We start from the raw sequence: 17166 nt of genomic DNA on the forward strand, positions 1-17166 counted from the left end.
TGGGACCACACCCCCCCCCTGTTACCTATATAGATCTCCTCTTGAGATCTATCAGGGGCTTCTTACCTGGGGGATTTCAGCTGATCACCTGGGGGGAAGCCCTCAGCCATTCTCTCTATGTATTCTATCTGTTTGGTTAATAAACCTTTGTTATTATCCAATCCTCGGTTGACTGAGAACATTCTTCTTCAGGATATCTACAAATATCCCACAATTGGCGTCACGAACAGGATATATGTCCTCATGTAAATATGTTCCCCTTACCTGTGCCCCCCCCCCTCTCTGTGGAATAAGACACCCCCCTCCCCTGTGTCCCCCAAACCTGTACCCCCTCCCCCCCATCTGACCTATCAAATGGGACCACACCCCCCCCCTGTTACCTATATAGATCTCCTCTTGAGATCTATCATCAGCTGATCACCTGGGGGGAAGCCCTCAGCCATTCTCTCTATGTATTCTATCTGTTTGGTTAATAAACCTTTGTTATTATCCAATCCTCGGTTGACTGAGAACATTCTTCTTCAGGATATCTACAAATATCCCACAGTATCCATAGCTATAATATATAATATAGTTATAGCTCTACAAACAAGGTGACTCAGTCCTATATATGAAGGCGTGGCAATGCGACCACAGGGCCATGGCTAATCCCTGGCGCTGAATGAGTTAAGGTGAGACAGTACCCCCAAAATCGCCTTTTAGTTTTTTTTCGACGATATTGAGATTTTATTATATTTTTCTTCCTTAATTATTTCAAACTAGTGGCAATAACATATCGAAAACAGACAATTAGTTTGTTTATTTTATTTTGTCTGAATGTGTCCATAGATCACAATTACAATACAGAACTTTGAGGTTGTTTTCTGAAAAACTAGTTTTTATGCATTTTACACAGAACTCCATTTTCCTAGTACCTACACACACCAAACTTTCCACATTTCTTCCCATCCATATTATGCTCCTTATTTCAGAGGGGTTTGTTGATATATCATTCATAGCCGGGTTTATAGTACATTATAAACCAAAACTAGGCGAACATTTATTTTTTCTGATGTATGGGCTGATAAGAGGACATAGCCACAATCCCCCCTGAAAAAAGTTTCATTTTGAATGTATCAACAAAATGAAACCAAGATTTTTTTTTATTCTGCGTTTTTTATCGCTTTATTGCTACTGGGCAGTCCAGTAGAGAGAGACAGAGGAGGAATGGGAGACAGAGTGGGGGGAAGACATTCGGCAAATAACGACGGGTTCGGGAGTCGAAACCGGGTCGGCCATGTCGCGGCTGAGCGCGCTATGTGGTTCGCCACTGGGGCGCCCCAGACAGGCATTATTTATACTCCAACAGGGACAAAACGTTTATTTCTACATACCTTCGTTTGTGTGTTATACCACGCAAAAAAATCGTCCAGTTTCACAATGATCCAGGCTGGTGTTCTAGATCGTGAGATATAGTATAGTATATAGTGTTTTGTGCACGTACGCCTGAAACCTATATTATTGCCAGTTCAAAGGTAAACACGACCATGTTTCTTCACAAAGCCATTGGGGGGGGGGGGGGGGGGGTCGTTTTCCGACGCTGCAATCATTACAAAAGCATGTTTTATGATGGGGTTTGGTAAAATAGATGTTACCTTTGTCAGCAAGTACACAACCATATGTTTCTTCACAAAGCCATGGGGGGGGGGTCATTTTCCGACGCTGCGATCATTACAAAAGCATGTTTTATGATGGGGTTCGGTAAAATAGACGTAAAATAGACGTCAGCAGTACTCCACTCTCACTCCAAGTGTCTTCGATCAGAACAGGATCAATACATGAATAATCCATTTTGTCTTCTAATATCCAATAGTTTGCTCTAGGCCAGGGGTCAGCAACCTTTACTATCAAAAGAACCATCCCCTCCCACAAAATAAAATTCATCTGGAGCCGCAAAACCAATTTACCCTTAAAATGAAGATAACAGTGTATATAACGTTTTATATATAGTTATCCCCACATTTAGCATAAAACGCCTGACGATTGCATACCCAAAGTAATTTGCAATTTATTATACGTTATACTTATAGCACACAGTTTGTTGCATTAATGGAATTATAAAACAACAAAAAGAAAATGTTTGACATTGTATTGCTGTTTTTACCTGTTATAACAAAGGAAAACCTCAAACTCTTATGAAGAGGAGAAAAAAGACTGGAATGTGTAGACCTACTTTTAAATAAAACACAGAAGAGGAGACAAAACACTGGCGGCTGTAGACAGACTTTGAAATAAAACCCTGAACTATGCAGGTATATTTGAGTAATTCCCTTATTTGTGGAACATTTATTAAATGAAAAGTAGTCCACTTTGAAAAAAGACTAGCATGTGTAGACCTACTTTGAAATAAAACACAGAAGAGGAGAAACAATACTGGCATCTGTAGACCGACTTTGAAATAAACCCCCAAAATATGCAGGTATATTTGAGTCCTTCCCTTATTTGTGGAAAATGTATGAAATAAAAAGTAGTCAACATTTTTTGTTGTTCGCAAATTTGTCACCACATATCAGGCATACAGGTAAACCGGCATCGTTAGTTGTGAAAGCAAATTAATCTGTCCACGCTGAATTAAACCCTCTATTTTCCTCAGAGTTTCCTTTTTTTGGATCTATCATTGGTTAGCTTACTGGGGGGTCAGAAACTGAAGATAAGCCACTTGCAACGTGTGACGTATATTTTAGTTGATGAAATATTTTAGTTGACGAAATATTTTAGTTGACAAAATATTTCTTTATTTCAATGTCACAGTATGACCTCGATCTCCAAAATAAGAGATGAAAAAAAAAATTCTAGGGAGCCACAGCAGAGTGGCTAAAGAGCCGCATGCGGCTCCGGAGCTGCATGTTGCCGACCCCTGCTCTAGGCGATCGCCATTGTCGAATGTTAGTTGGCTGTACTGCTCACTGCTGCTCGCTCCCTAGTGCTTTGGGAGCTCTCGCTGTGGCGTGGGGCGGTTCACACTAAACTGGCCCATGCAGTTCATATGGTAGGCGATACTGCCACCTGTCGGGATTCAATCATCATTGCAGGTCCCAGGCACACTCACAAAGGCCCGCGCAAGTGTTTAGAATAATAATAATAATGGGGAAAAGGAACCAGAAACGAGATATCTTGTTTTTGGCACTTAAGCTTTGGCTCTCAGAAACGAGATATCTCGTTTTTTGTGCTCAATGAGTTAATGGTGAAGGGCCTTATTTGCATATATAAACATACAATTCTGAAAAAGTGCAATATAGTTTTTCTTAGTTTATAATGTACATAACAAACTGAGAAAGTTTCATAGTGATATCTATTCAAATAATATTTCTTAAATAAAGACATTTCCACCACAAATTGATGCAGAAAAGGCACAAATTGGTGCATAAAAGGAAATTAAGTGTTTGGCACTCATGATTTCCAGGGAGAGGTCCCCCAGACCCCCACTTAAATTCTCCCCCCAATGTTGAAACCAAACCTATGCCCTTGTTCGCGCAAATGAAATATCTATGTACTCGGGCTGACCCCTATTAGTCGAATAGTCGACTAATCAATCGAAAGGAGCCGTAGTAGTCGACTGCCTACCTCTTAGTCGAATGCAAAAAAATATATAAAAATTAAAATTATAATATATATATATATATAGGGTAGTCGACTATCGCAAATTTCGGCCAATCAAAGTTGACTATACAAATCCTTAGTCGAGGTCAGCCCTACTATGTACACATTTCTAACTTGTATAACAATATCCTGTGAATGCTAATGATCTTGTAAACTGCCCATGCTCCCTTCAGACTACTTCTGTCTTTTGTTGCTGTTATGTCACATATGTATGGGGAAAGTATTGGAAGCACCGATGCAGTACTGCTCACAAACAGTAGGCACCAGTTACATATTCTCGCTTTAAGGCAATCATCAAATGTAGTTTAGTCAACAAATGTACTGCATTTTACAAATACTAGTTTACAACTCATTGAAAATGCCACCATGGCAGAGTTGAGTTTTTCTATAACTTGTTTCCTCCCTCTGGTGCATTCAATACTATCAAACCACAGCTCCTCAGTGTACTATCCCCCGGATTTATCATTATCTATCTACAAGACCCCAAATACGGCAGACAGACTGAACAACATTCTATTAAAGATGTGTATTTGCACACATTCCGGGGCGTTCCCCAGGGAGCTGTTCCCTCACCATTTCAATTTACCCTCAAACACGGCTCCCTTCCAATGCAATCATCCGTTGTAACATCTTTAAACAACTCTCTCATGATTCCTCTGTGTTTAGCTGAATTGCTGCAGGAGATGGTGAATAGACAGTTTCAACCACATTTTCAGTTGCTAGGTAACAATGTTGTTGATATTTTTTTTTTTGAGTTGAACATCTTGCACCTAATAACAGGAACTTCTGAAAGTCTGAAATCCTATCTCATCTCTGGTTAGAATGACATTTCGGATTTTTGGTATTTCAAAAAACATTTTCTTAACTGCGTAAATCTTATTTTAGGTTATGAATTTAGCTGTCACATAACCGTTTTAACTGAAGAATTTCCTAATTTAGGATGGCATAGACCCAAAACTGCCAAAAATTACAGCACCACTGTTGTTAGGTCTGTATGGTAATGCCAATGAAGATGGCAAACAGGTAGAATAGCTACTATTAATAGAGCATAGAACATAGAAAAAAGTGCAAAGTAACAATGATGATAGTGATAACAGTGACAACAGTAGTGAATAGCAGGATTAAATCAGACAGTAGTAATAGTGATGATAGTACACATGGTCCAAACCATAGTAACACACTCAGGGCCGCCTGGGAGAAATGCGAGGCCCTGTGCGAGATTTTATTTTTATTTTTTTCATACAGTCAACATATTCTTAAATAATAGCGCTGCCAGAGGCTGGGCATGATACAGTCAACATATAGCAAGAGAGAGAGCGAGAGAGAGCTCCCGTTCTACAGTCAATATACAGTGTTATCGCTGCACAGACCCGGCAATGCCCCTGACCCTCCACCAGAGCAAGGCCAGAGAGAGAGAGAGAGAGAGAGAGAGAGAGAGAGAGACACATTGGAAAGAAACAACCCAAAACCAGAGCAAATTGAAATGCTATTTGGCCCTAAACAGAGAGTACACAGTGGCAGAATACCTGAGCACTGTGACTGACCCAATACTAAGAAGATCCTTGACTAGGTACAGACTCAGCGAGCACAGCCTAGCCATCGAGAAAGGCCGCCATAGGCAGACCTGGCTCCCAAGCGAAGACAGACCCACTGCACACAAGATGAGGTGGAAACCGAGCTCCACTTCTTAACAACCTGCCCACTATACCACGATATATACTTCCCACAAATTGCAAACACCCAAAGAGACTTTGAAAACATGGACAATAACTCAAAACTCCCATACTGGGAGAAATACAAGAATGTGAAATAAATCCCATTTGAATTGAAGAGAGAGAGATAGATAGAGCATGTCTGTGTGTGTTAGAAAGAGAGAGATAGAGAGAGAGCATGTCTGTTTGTGTGTGTGTGTTAGAGAGAGAGCATGTCAGAAATATATAGAGAGAGAGCATGTCATTATGTGTGTTAGAGAGAGATATAGAGCATGTCTGTGTGTGTTAGAAAGAGAGAGAGAGAGAGAGAGAGAGAGAGAGAGAGAGAGAGAGAGCATGTGTGTTTGTGTGTTAGAGAGAGAGCATGTATGAGCTAGCTACGTTAGCTAGCCGGCCCGCTTGGCTCAATATAACATTAGCTACAACAGCTAGCCGGCCCGTTTGGCTCAATATAACGTTAGCTACGTTAGCTAGCCGGCCCGCTTTGGCTCAATATAACATTAGCTACAACAGCTAGCCGGCCCGTTTGGCTCAATATAACGTTAGCTACGTTAGCTAGCCGGCCCGCTTGGCTCAAACATAACGTTAGCCAACATAACGTTAGCCTTAGCCACAATAGCTAGCCGGCCCGAGAGAGAGAGAGAGAGAGAGAGATATATCCACGGCGGGAATAGAATAGAGTGCATTAAAAACTCACCAAACGTCCAAGAGGATGGAGACAACCGCGTGGAGTTGACGAAGTTCATCTGCCGAATGACCGTCCTCTTCATCTTGGCATAACAATGCTGCACGCACTCTCTCTAGGTTAGCTAACGCTAGTTAGCCTTTAGCTAAGCTAGCTACTAGCCGACATCATCATGGCTATCCCGACTGAACCACACATTAGCACTCGATATTATAACGTAGCTAAAGCTAACTAGCTGTCCCTGCCTTTAGCTAAGCTGACATGGCTAGCCTGACTGAACTGTCTAACATGCAACAACTTTCGTCTTCAGTCCATCTGCCGAATAACCGTCCTCTTCGTCTTGGCTGGCATAACTAAGCATAACCTCCAAAGCTGCACGCGCGAAATAGTCAAACGCAGCTGACGCACGCTGGCGTACACATGATGTAACCCCTCCCTTCGTTGAAACCAATAGTATGTCTGCTGCAGAGCCCCAGAGCTCCAATAGTGAGTATGTCTGCTGCAGAGCCAGGAACAAGTCAGACACATTCTACAAAAAAGGGCCTCGCGGGAAGGGGGGCCTCGCAAAAAAAAAATTATAATAATAATAATAATAAAAAAAAATAGAAAATAATTTTTATTTATTTTTTGTGCGAGGCCCCCCTTCCCGCGAGGCCCTGTGTGACCGCACTGCTCGCACACCCCCTGAGGCGGCCCTGAACACACTGCACCAGAGTCCGTGCAGTGTTTATAATTACGAGTCAGACAGTCCTAACAGTTCTCAAGTTCTCCAGCCGTTAGCTCTCCAGCTATTGGCAGCAGTTGTGAAACCTGATGACTACTGGCATGAAGGACTGGCCGAGGCTGTTTGTGATGTGTCATGGGGGGATACGTCTATGGCTGAATATTGGCTAGCTCCTCATAGAGGGGGTGGGAGGGGTAAAGCTTTTTCCTCGTCCTCATCTCGGCCACCACCTCTAGTTTGACCAGTTTGACTCCCACTACGGAGCAAGCCTTCCTCACCAGATTGTTCAGTTTGTTAGTGCCTCTTGAATTACTGATACCCCCCCCCCCCCCACCCCCTGAGCATACTGTAATATTCATGCCTTGAACATGTCATTTACGCCAGGCGCGCCAGGCGCACCTTCCTGTTATGTATACCTGCACAAGGGGTCCTGACAGTCAGTTGGCTGCTAGCCGTGGATGGAGTCACACTCATGCTTAATGTTGCAATAAACAACTTAACGTAATCTCCTCGTCCTGAATGATTATTCTCTTTAAATCGAATACGACATGGTGTCAGAAGCAGGATGAACATGGATATCAACGGAGTCTAGGGTGACCACCTGTCCCACGACTCGCGGGACAGTCCTGATATTGGGCCGTTTGTCCCGCGTCCTGCAACAACAAAACAATGTCCTGCAATTCAAAGATAAAAAAAAAAAAAAATATATATATATATATATTTTTTTTTATTTAAAAAAAATTTATCTTTCAAAGATTTTTTTTTTTTTTTTTTAAATGTTGTTAATTTAATGCCTCGTTCCAATACCCTCTTATATTTAAAATAAAAAAATCGGGCGACGTCACAAACCAATGCATTTCGCAGCCGAGCAATAGTATCCATCTGCAGGACCACAGCACCGACACATTCAGGACCGCGACACTTTGCGGACCCACACTCTCCAGACCCTCGCTCCCATTGGCTGATTTGGGTCACGTGACCGTCCCACCCAATGGCTGAATTGGAGTGGGGCGGTCACGTGACCCAAATCAGCCAATGGGAGCGAGGGTCTGGAGAGTTTGGGTCCGCAAAGTGTCACGGTCCTGAGAGTGTCGGTGCTGTGGTCCTGCAGCAGGATGCATCTCCAGCCGAGGCTGCTGAGCAGCTCACTCGAGTCGCGCTGCCTGTCACCTGTCCGAGCCGGTGTTCTGCGAAATTCTACTACTCTGCTGAGAACTGCTGCCGTAGCGCGAATCGCCTATATGTTTGGACAGCTGGGTGACGTCACCCTATAGTTCACTCCGAATTCCAACAGGTGTACCGACATTTTATCATCTACAAATACATTCGGCTGCAAAGCCAATTACATGCAAATATTTACATGCATATACAGTTCAAAAGGTGCAATGAAAAACATATGTTTAAGATATTGTTTAAGATATATCAACAACAAGACTCAACAAGACGTACGTCAGCAAGGTGGCAGGATATTGTAGTGTGAACGATTGTGGGTCATGTGCATGCGTGCGCCATGCGTGCCAGCAGGTAGTAGAATTTCGCAGAACACCGTTTCAGATGATCCCCAAAAGGTAGAATGCAGGATCTGCCACTGACAGGAGCTTCACCATCACACATGGAGGAGAGGGGGACGTCACATATAGTTGTTCAGCAAGTCTGGCCTGACTATTATTGAGAACTGAATCAATCAGAGGGTCGGTTTGTTATAATAACAGAATACACGGGGAGTATCACCGGGACACTGTCCAGAGGGAAGGGGGCAATAGAATCCGGAGGCTAATATCCCCAAAACCGGAGGTGAGTTTAATAAGATTAATAACAAAATTAGCTATATATAGCCTACCGTCTGCGTCGAATATGATATATAGGCATTTAAATAATAAATAAATTTATTTAATTTTAATTAGCAATCATTATTTTTTTAAATATCCCCCCCCCCCCCCCCCTACGTGTCCCGCATTGTCCCGCAAAAGCAGTGCTGCTGTCCTGCGACTGAACCATTTTGACCTGGTCACCCTAACGGAGTCCCATCGCCACGGATGAATTGGGATTCTCTGGACTTACCGGGAGAATGGAAGAAGTTCAGACAGCACGCGGAGCTAATGTTTTCGGGCCCACTTAAAAAAAAAGGAGAGGACGAGAAATGTAGCTACCTGCTACTGTGGAGCGGAGAAAAAGGAAGAGACATTTACAACACATGGACTCTCAGTGCAGATGAAGCAAAGGTATACCCCCTCTACGACGAGCTAGTCAAGATGAGAAGCTCGTTCAGCCACAGACTCATCCCCCCCCGACACTCAACTAACCGCCTCGGACAGTCCTTCATACCAGCGGCCATCAGGCTCCACAACAGTGGGCAGCGACTAGCAGCCTCCAGGCCCCACAACAGGGGGCAGCGACAGCGACTGCTACCAGACATTGACCTGGGACTTATAGGAACCCAAGGGGGACAAAGTAGACTACCCTGGTACTTTGATTAATGTATACTCAGTAGATAGTAAATTATTATAACACTACCTCTTGCATACTGCACCTCATGTGACACTGTGAATAATGTGAATATTCCTCAGCTAGTCAGATAGTAAATTATATTGACCATATTGATCAAATTGTTTACACTGCCTGTGTTGTCTTTTACTACCTGTATACTGTGTTGTTTTACTACCTGTACCCCTCCCCCCCATGCTACTATGATGCCTGAATTTCCCCAAGGGGATCAATAAAGGAATATCTTATTGAAGAGCTACTATGACAATTTCGAAGCATACGTACTTCCAAGGAGGAATACGATTTTCGCTAGGTACAAATTCCATGAGAAAACCCAGCAACCTAGCGAGTCGTTTGAACAATTTGTCACTGCATTGAAACTACTCGTGAAGGACTGTGCATATGCGAACAATGATGAGATGGTTAGAGACCGTATAGTGTTTGGCATACACTCAGCAAAAGTAAGAGAGAAACTATTAAACGTTGGATCAGACTTGTCATTAGATAAAGCGATAGATATAGCTAGAGCCCATGAGCTAGCACAATCTCAGATAAAGAGCTTTACTGGCGCCACGAGCAGCGCGCATGAGCAGCTCGTGCACGAGGTGCACAGACACGAACAGAAGAATGTCGCAAAGAGGTAAAGAGAACCGTAAAGACAGCAAAATCACTCATGGACAAGGCTAAAGCAGACGGAAGAGACCCTTACCTAAGCCACCTTGAGTATCGTAACACCCCAGTCGACAACTTCAAATCGCCGACACAGCTGTTGATGAGCCGCAGGCTGCGCTCAACCCTCCCGAGCACAAACCAACAGCTGCTGCCAGGGGTAGTCAGCCCCAAAGATGGACATGACAAGCGAGTGCAGAGACAACAGCACCAGAAGAAATACTATGACAGGTCAGCTAGACCACTGCCCCAACTACACTGTGGTGAATCTGTCAGGCTCCAAGAGTATGGACGCTGGAGGCCAGCAGTAGTCATACAACCAGCCAACACTGCACGGTCATACCACGTTCGCACCCAAGATGGACGCGAATACCGCCGCAACCGCAGGCACCTGAGGGACACAAAAGAGGAACACTTCCAGGACAGCGACGGTCTGCCAAGTCCAGAAAGCGTCGATCAACCACCGGACACCAACGCCCCTGAACTGTCAGAGGACTCAGAAGCGAACTCAGCTTCATACTACACCAGGTCCGGCCGAGCAGTGAAGCCTCGGGACGTACTAGACCTGTGAATGTACAGGGTGTAGGCGGATCGCTGCCCTATTATAACACTGTTATATACCCCATTAAAAAAAAAGAAAAGGGGTGGTGAAATGTAACAGAATATTAATGTATACTGAAATGGATGACTTACTATGTGTGCTGAAATTTATGACTTACTTACCCTGTTTACTTGTCAATATGCTCCCATTTTGTTAGCAAGTTAATTCTATGAATAATAGCTGCATTTGGTAAGAGTTGTGAGACACACGATAATATAAGCTTTGAATACATACCTTATTCACAGCTGAAGTGTTCAAATATTCAAGCAGACTTTCCAGAATAAGAGTGCACACAATACGAACTGTAATACCTTTGATACAAGAATCAATTTTTTATGTTTAACATATTAATGCTTACCTGTTTACATTGCCGGGTCCTGACACAGTGTAACGCACATGGTTAATGCTTACAAAGAAATTCTTACAGAGTATTGCAAATTTTTATTTTATTTCAATCTATGTTCATAGCTTATAAAGCTTTCTTTAAAAGAAGGAGGATGTAATATTCATGCCTTGATTATGTAATTTACGACAGGCGCGCCAGGCGCACCTTCCTGTTATGTATACCTGCACAAGGGGTCTGACAGTCAGTTGGCTGCTAGCCGTGGATGGAGTCACACTCATGCTTAATGTTGCAATAAACAACTTAACGTAATCTCCTCGTCCTGAATGATTATTCTCTTTAAATCGAATACGACACATACCACAGTGAAGAACATGAGCTACAAAGCTACTCAAAGCTTTACATTTCCCAGACCATGTTTTAATGGGTATATATCGACTGACGACACAATTCATTTTGATCTACTCAGACAAAATCCCTGCCCTGGCTGAAGATGATGACGAGAAAGGCAGTGATTTCTTTATTTTTTTCATATTTAAAGTTTTATTTTTTTCACAAGCAAGACAATACATACATGACAAGACAAACTAAGACAAAAATAATAATAATAATAATAATAATAATAATAATAATAATAATAATAATAATAATAATAATAATAATAATAATAATAATAATAATAATAATAATAATAAGGGGGTGAGGGGGGGGGGGTTGCAGAGTGTTACAAAGGTTCAGTACACAAACATATTCCAGATAGTGATCTAATAAAGTTCAGGGGACCTTGAAGGCCATCGGGCCTATCACTCTCTTGAAGAGATAGAGCAGCCTGTTCCATTGATAACAAGTCCATGAAGTCCTTGCGCCAGTTCTCCAAACTGAAGCAGTTCGGTTTGCGTTCTTTCCAGTTCATTAAAATAATCCGTTTGCATGCTAGAAAAGCCAGTGCTACAATATTATTTACAATCTTTGCTTGAGCAGTGTCCATTTTTACACCCAATATACACGTTATAGGGCAAGGATTAATGTCAATTTGGAGAGTAACTGACAGGTCCTCAGCAATGTCCAACCAAAATTTCCTAACAAGCGGGCAGTGCCACAGCAAGTGCATGAGCGTACCCTCTACTCCACACCCATGCCAGCACAATTTGGGTAGGGTGTGATTCATTTTATTCAGTGTACAGGGTTGTTACGACCCTGGCTCAGGGGCACGCAACCTATGTGCAAACCAACACCAAAACCCCGTGCTCTAACTCAAAGTGCTACTATCTCAAGGAACTATTAATATAAATGTTAACTAAAGTACTAAGGTAACCCAACGGACAAGGACTAGAAGAACGTGACAGCTCTTTCTCTAAGCACAGACAGTGCATGTGTGTTACTAGGTCTGCCTTTAAAGATCCCCAGCAGGTAACCAATCAGCACTAATTGGCTAATTGGCAGGCCTCACCTGCATGCCCGGTGACACAGGAGTGATCAGGCCTCTAGTACATAACACCTCCCCCACCAAACTGGTTGCCCAAGAGGCAACCACTACACAACAACCCATAAACAAAACAAAAAACAACTGTGACCCCTTAGTTGTCAGGGCCACTACCACAACAGCGATAACGGGTACCACAAACACCGGTACTATGATCGTGAGAGGGCGTTTGCTAGCACGTTGTCCCTCCCACGATGTGGCGAATATCCAAGTTATACGCCTGGAGGAACAAACTCCATCGCATCAAACGATGGTTCGAGTTCACCATGCTGCGAAGAAAAACCAAAGGGTTATGGTCTGTATACACAACAAGGGGTAAACTGGAGGATCCAACGTAAACATCAAAATGGTTCAAGGCAAGAACCGGGTCGGCCCCTGTCGAACACGACCACCGATACCGATCTGTCAAAATTATACTGCAAACCAAAATCAACCTGAGAACTGCGCTTAACAGAACAGAACACAGCACAACAAAACCATAGATCACTGATACCACCACCGCACCCATATCCATCCCACCTGGCACTGGCAGTTCAGGATACTGCACACCGTGAACATCCAGAGTAGGCTGTACCGCCTCAGGTACAGCCCCAGTGTACCGGGAACATGGCAGTCCGACAGTCACAATAACGTCTGGAACACCATCTAAAATGGCGTCACCCAAAATAACTTTGCCCTGATCAAAATCAAAATGGCTGCCACTCAACAGACCAGGTCGCGAAGGCGGCTCCTGCTCCACAGGACACAGGTAACTAGGTTGACCATCACACCTAGTGCATGGCAGAGAATCAGTGTGGACATGTGGATCAATGTCAGAATCATCACCTGACATACTGGGACCATCCCTGCCCACAAGTGAAACATTAGGGACAATAGAGCTATTGTGGGAAGGCTGGCAGCTTAAGTCAAGCTTAGTAGCCTCTCCAACTAGAACGGTGTCACATGAAACAACAGCACCTCTCATAGCATCCTTCCCACACTCATCCTCCAATTCGTTCGTGGCCTCATCCACCGTACAGGCTGGGAAGACCTTGAGACACTGCGCTGCCATATCATCTCCTGTCACATGCTTCTCCGGCACGCCTGTCAACTCTGGTTTCAACACCGGGCCTAACACAAAACCACAATCAAGAGAGTCATTATGCAGAGGTACATCCACAGTGTGCTTTCCAAAATTCTCAACAGGTACACATTTTAACTCAACAAAGAATGTGTCACTAAGTGTAATGTCCCAAGTCGAAGTATCAACAACATCACTTTTGTCCTTTGACATTTCTTGTGCCACAGCACGCAGGAAACACTCCTGGATGTTTCTGTGCCAGCTCATTAGAGACCTCAGAAACCACAGGAATGGGAGTTACAACCGGAGTAGCCAACACTTTGTCACCAGCCAAATCATTCCCTAGAATGAAGGACACCCCCTTTATGGGAATGTGAGAACATACCCCCACAACAACATTGCCTGATACTAAGGGAGAATTGAGCGTGACCTCATGCAAAGGTGCATCCACAAATCCACCCCCAAAGCCCCGAACAACGACATCGGAATGCAAAGAAGAGTTTTCTGAAATGGCAAAACCCCCTCCAGAATGAGGGACTGAAAAGCACCGGTATCTCTCCAAATTGTTATAGCCTGTTTGGACTCTAGTGCATTAGTCAGGGAAACAAATCCATTCATCATAAACCTTGAGGAACCCTCGAGCTCTTTGTCCACACGTTTGATACTTTCCCCATCCCCATCTAACGTTGGCATAGGCGTCCTGCATTATGGTTTCTACCAGAGCCACGGTTCTGACATTTTTCTGCTCAAGCACCGGGCATCCAGCAACGATATGACCAGGTTCTTTACAGTAAAAACAGATAATCCCTTCTGGGAATGCACCAGCAGAACCACCCCGCCTAGGAGGTGAAGTTAACTGACCAGCAGACACAGGTTTTGGGAAACGGCCCCCCTGAACAGGACGCCTATCCCCGGACTCAACACGGTAGTCCTCCAAAAACACGGACTTGTGTGTCAACACAAACTCATCTGCGAAGACAGCGGCGTCGCCTATCTTCGATACCCCACGCTCATTTAGATGTGTGGAAACGGTATCAGGAACACATCTTTTAAATTCCTCTAGGAGAATCAACTGCCTAAGCTGCTCTCTTGACTCTGCCTTCTGAGAAGTGCACCACCTGTCAAACAGGTTCTCCTTCTCCCTTCCAAACTCAACATAAGGCTGCCCCTCGGACCTGCGATAACCTCTAAAACGCTGACGATAGGCCTCGGGGACCAACTCATAAGCCCTCAATATGGAAGCTTTAACAAGCTCATAATCAGCGCTTTGTTCAAGGGACAGAGCAGTGTAGGCTTCTTGTGCCCTACCAACCAAAACACATTGCAGCAGCAGTGTCCAGGCGGTATCAGGCCACTTCAATGTGGTTGCCACCCGTTCAAAAAGGGGAAAATATCTTTCCACGTCTTTCTCAAAAAACGGAGGCACCATCCTAATATTCCTGCCCGGAACGTGACTCTGGATGCAGAGCACCCGCCTGCAAGGCAGCATACTTATATTCAAGCTCCTTCTGTGCACGCTCGTGCTCCAGCAACAGTTGTTTCTCCTTAAACTCACGCTCATGCTCACGCTCCTCTTTCCTCTCTCTCTCCTTAAGCTCACGCTCCTCTCTCCTCTCCTCACGCTCTCGCTCTAGCTGCCTTTCCTTAAACTCCAATTCCCTAATCCTCCACTCACCCTCTACACCAGGTAATAGCGGAGACGCGCCAGACGATGGAGGCTCCTCCACCCTCTCCTCAAGCACCTGTTCCCTAATGAGCAAAACCCGCAAAGCACCCAAGGCAGATGGTTTCAAACGTTTCTCACTGGGAGTAAGCTCGACCTTGTAGTGCACAGCAAGCTCGAGAAGCTGTTCTTTTGAAAACCTCTCCAATATGTCATGTGAAGGGTGATCCACAAAATCCCTAACGGAAGTCATCTTTTCTGCACCAGCGCCACAACCCGTTCACTTTAGAGTCACCAAAAAGCTGCCAAAAGCACCCTAGTACACACACAATCCACCTAAAGAGCCACCAAAGAAACACTAAAGAACCACTGAAGAACGACTAAAGAACCACGACGAACCACTGAAGAACCATACAGAATGCCAAAGCCACTAATAATAACCATAAAGGGACGCGGTGGCAATGTGTGCTACGGAGCGCACATTTCAAGGACGCAAAAAAAAACATTAAAAAAAACCCACCCACCCCAAATAGACGTGTCATACACTCAGGGTGTTAGGTGCTACCAGGTATGCTCACCAAACACTCAAACAAACAAAATAAATCCAACAAACAATTCCAAACAGGTGCGCCTTCTAACCTGATATGACTACATATGCTTCTACGTCTAAACTGCAGAAAAAACCGGCCCACCACATGTCTACCCTAAGAAACACTAAATCAAGCCCTACCACACTACCTGTGTTTTCTGGCCGCCCTAATCTACCTATCCTTAAACTAATGCCCTGTAGACCTAACTTTCTTCAACCACACCTGCTACCAGTCAAAGATCATATACCAATCATTTCATTGACCGCCCCAGGAGTACGTGGTGCACCGGACGCTAACCAACAACCAGAAAATAATGTCCCTATCTACATGTGGAGCCCACTAAACTATATATTTTAACAGCATAAGTAGTCACATCAAATTACAAACAAATACGGCATACTCACCTGTTTGATGAAATGGCTCAGCCCCCACGTTACACCATATGTAAGAACACCACCCAAACCATAATACAATGACACCCCGTGCAACACAAAAAAAAAAAAACACCAAACAAAGTTCTAGGGGTAAAAGATCCCGGATGAGCGCCCAACTGTTACGACCCTGGCTCAGGGGCACGCAACCTATGTGCAAACCAACACCAAAACCCTGTGCTCTAACTCAAAGTGCTACTATCTCAAGGAACTATTAATATAAATGTTAACTAAAGTACTAAGGTAACCCAACGGACAAGGACTAGAAGAACGTGACAGCTCTTTCTCTAAGCACAGACAGTGCATGTGTGTTACTAGGTCTGCCTTTAAAGATCCCCAGCAGGTAACCAATCAGCACTAATTGGCTAATTGGCAGGCCTCACCTGCATGCCCGGTGACACAGGAGTGATCAGGCCTATAGTACATAACAAGGGTGTTATATAGGCTCTGTGTAGTATCTTTAATTGTATAATTTTCTAACACATTTTGTATTTTAGTACTATTCCTAAGTGCTGCTTCCGATTGTGTTTCAGATATGGGTATACCCATGTCTCGCTCCCATTTAGTTTGGGTATTGGTATCAGGGGTGGTTGAACATGATAGTTTATACATTGCAGAGACAATGCCTTTCCTGCCTGTAATTCCCCTTAATGTCTCTTCCAAGACTCTGTTTGTTCCTATAGCTATGCCTTTAGACAACAATGATTTAATAACTGATTGTATTTGTAAATACGATAAAAATTCTGTGTCTTTCAGCCCAAACTGTGTTTTAAGTTCATTAAAAGGTATCATATTTCCCCTTTCGATCACTTGCCCCACCTGTGTTATATTATGTTGTTGCCATACATTATTTTTAAGGGTTTTACCTCCTGCAGAGAGCAATGGGTTTTTCCATAATGGACATGATGGTAAGGAATATCCACTAAAGGTCAGGCGTGTATGTAAGATTTTCACTATTTCACATGAAAATTCTAAAAGCGGATTGTCCAGTCTGGGAGTGATTTTTGGGTTATAACATTGTAAGAGATAGATCTTTGTTATGTTCTTCTATAATTTGTTCTTCAAGCCATTCCCAGCTGCCA

This window comes from Notolepis coatsorum (assembly GCF_963971535.1).
Source record: "Notolepis coatsorum genome assembly, chromosome: 1".
NCBI classification, from domain to species: Eukaryota; Metazoa; Chordata; class Actinopteri; order Aulopiformes; family Paralepididae; genus Notolepis; species Notolepis coatsorum.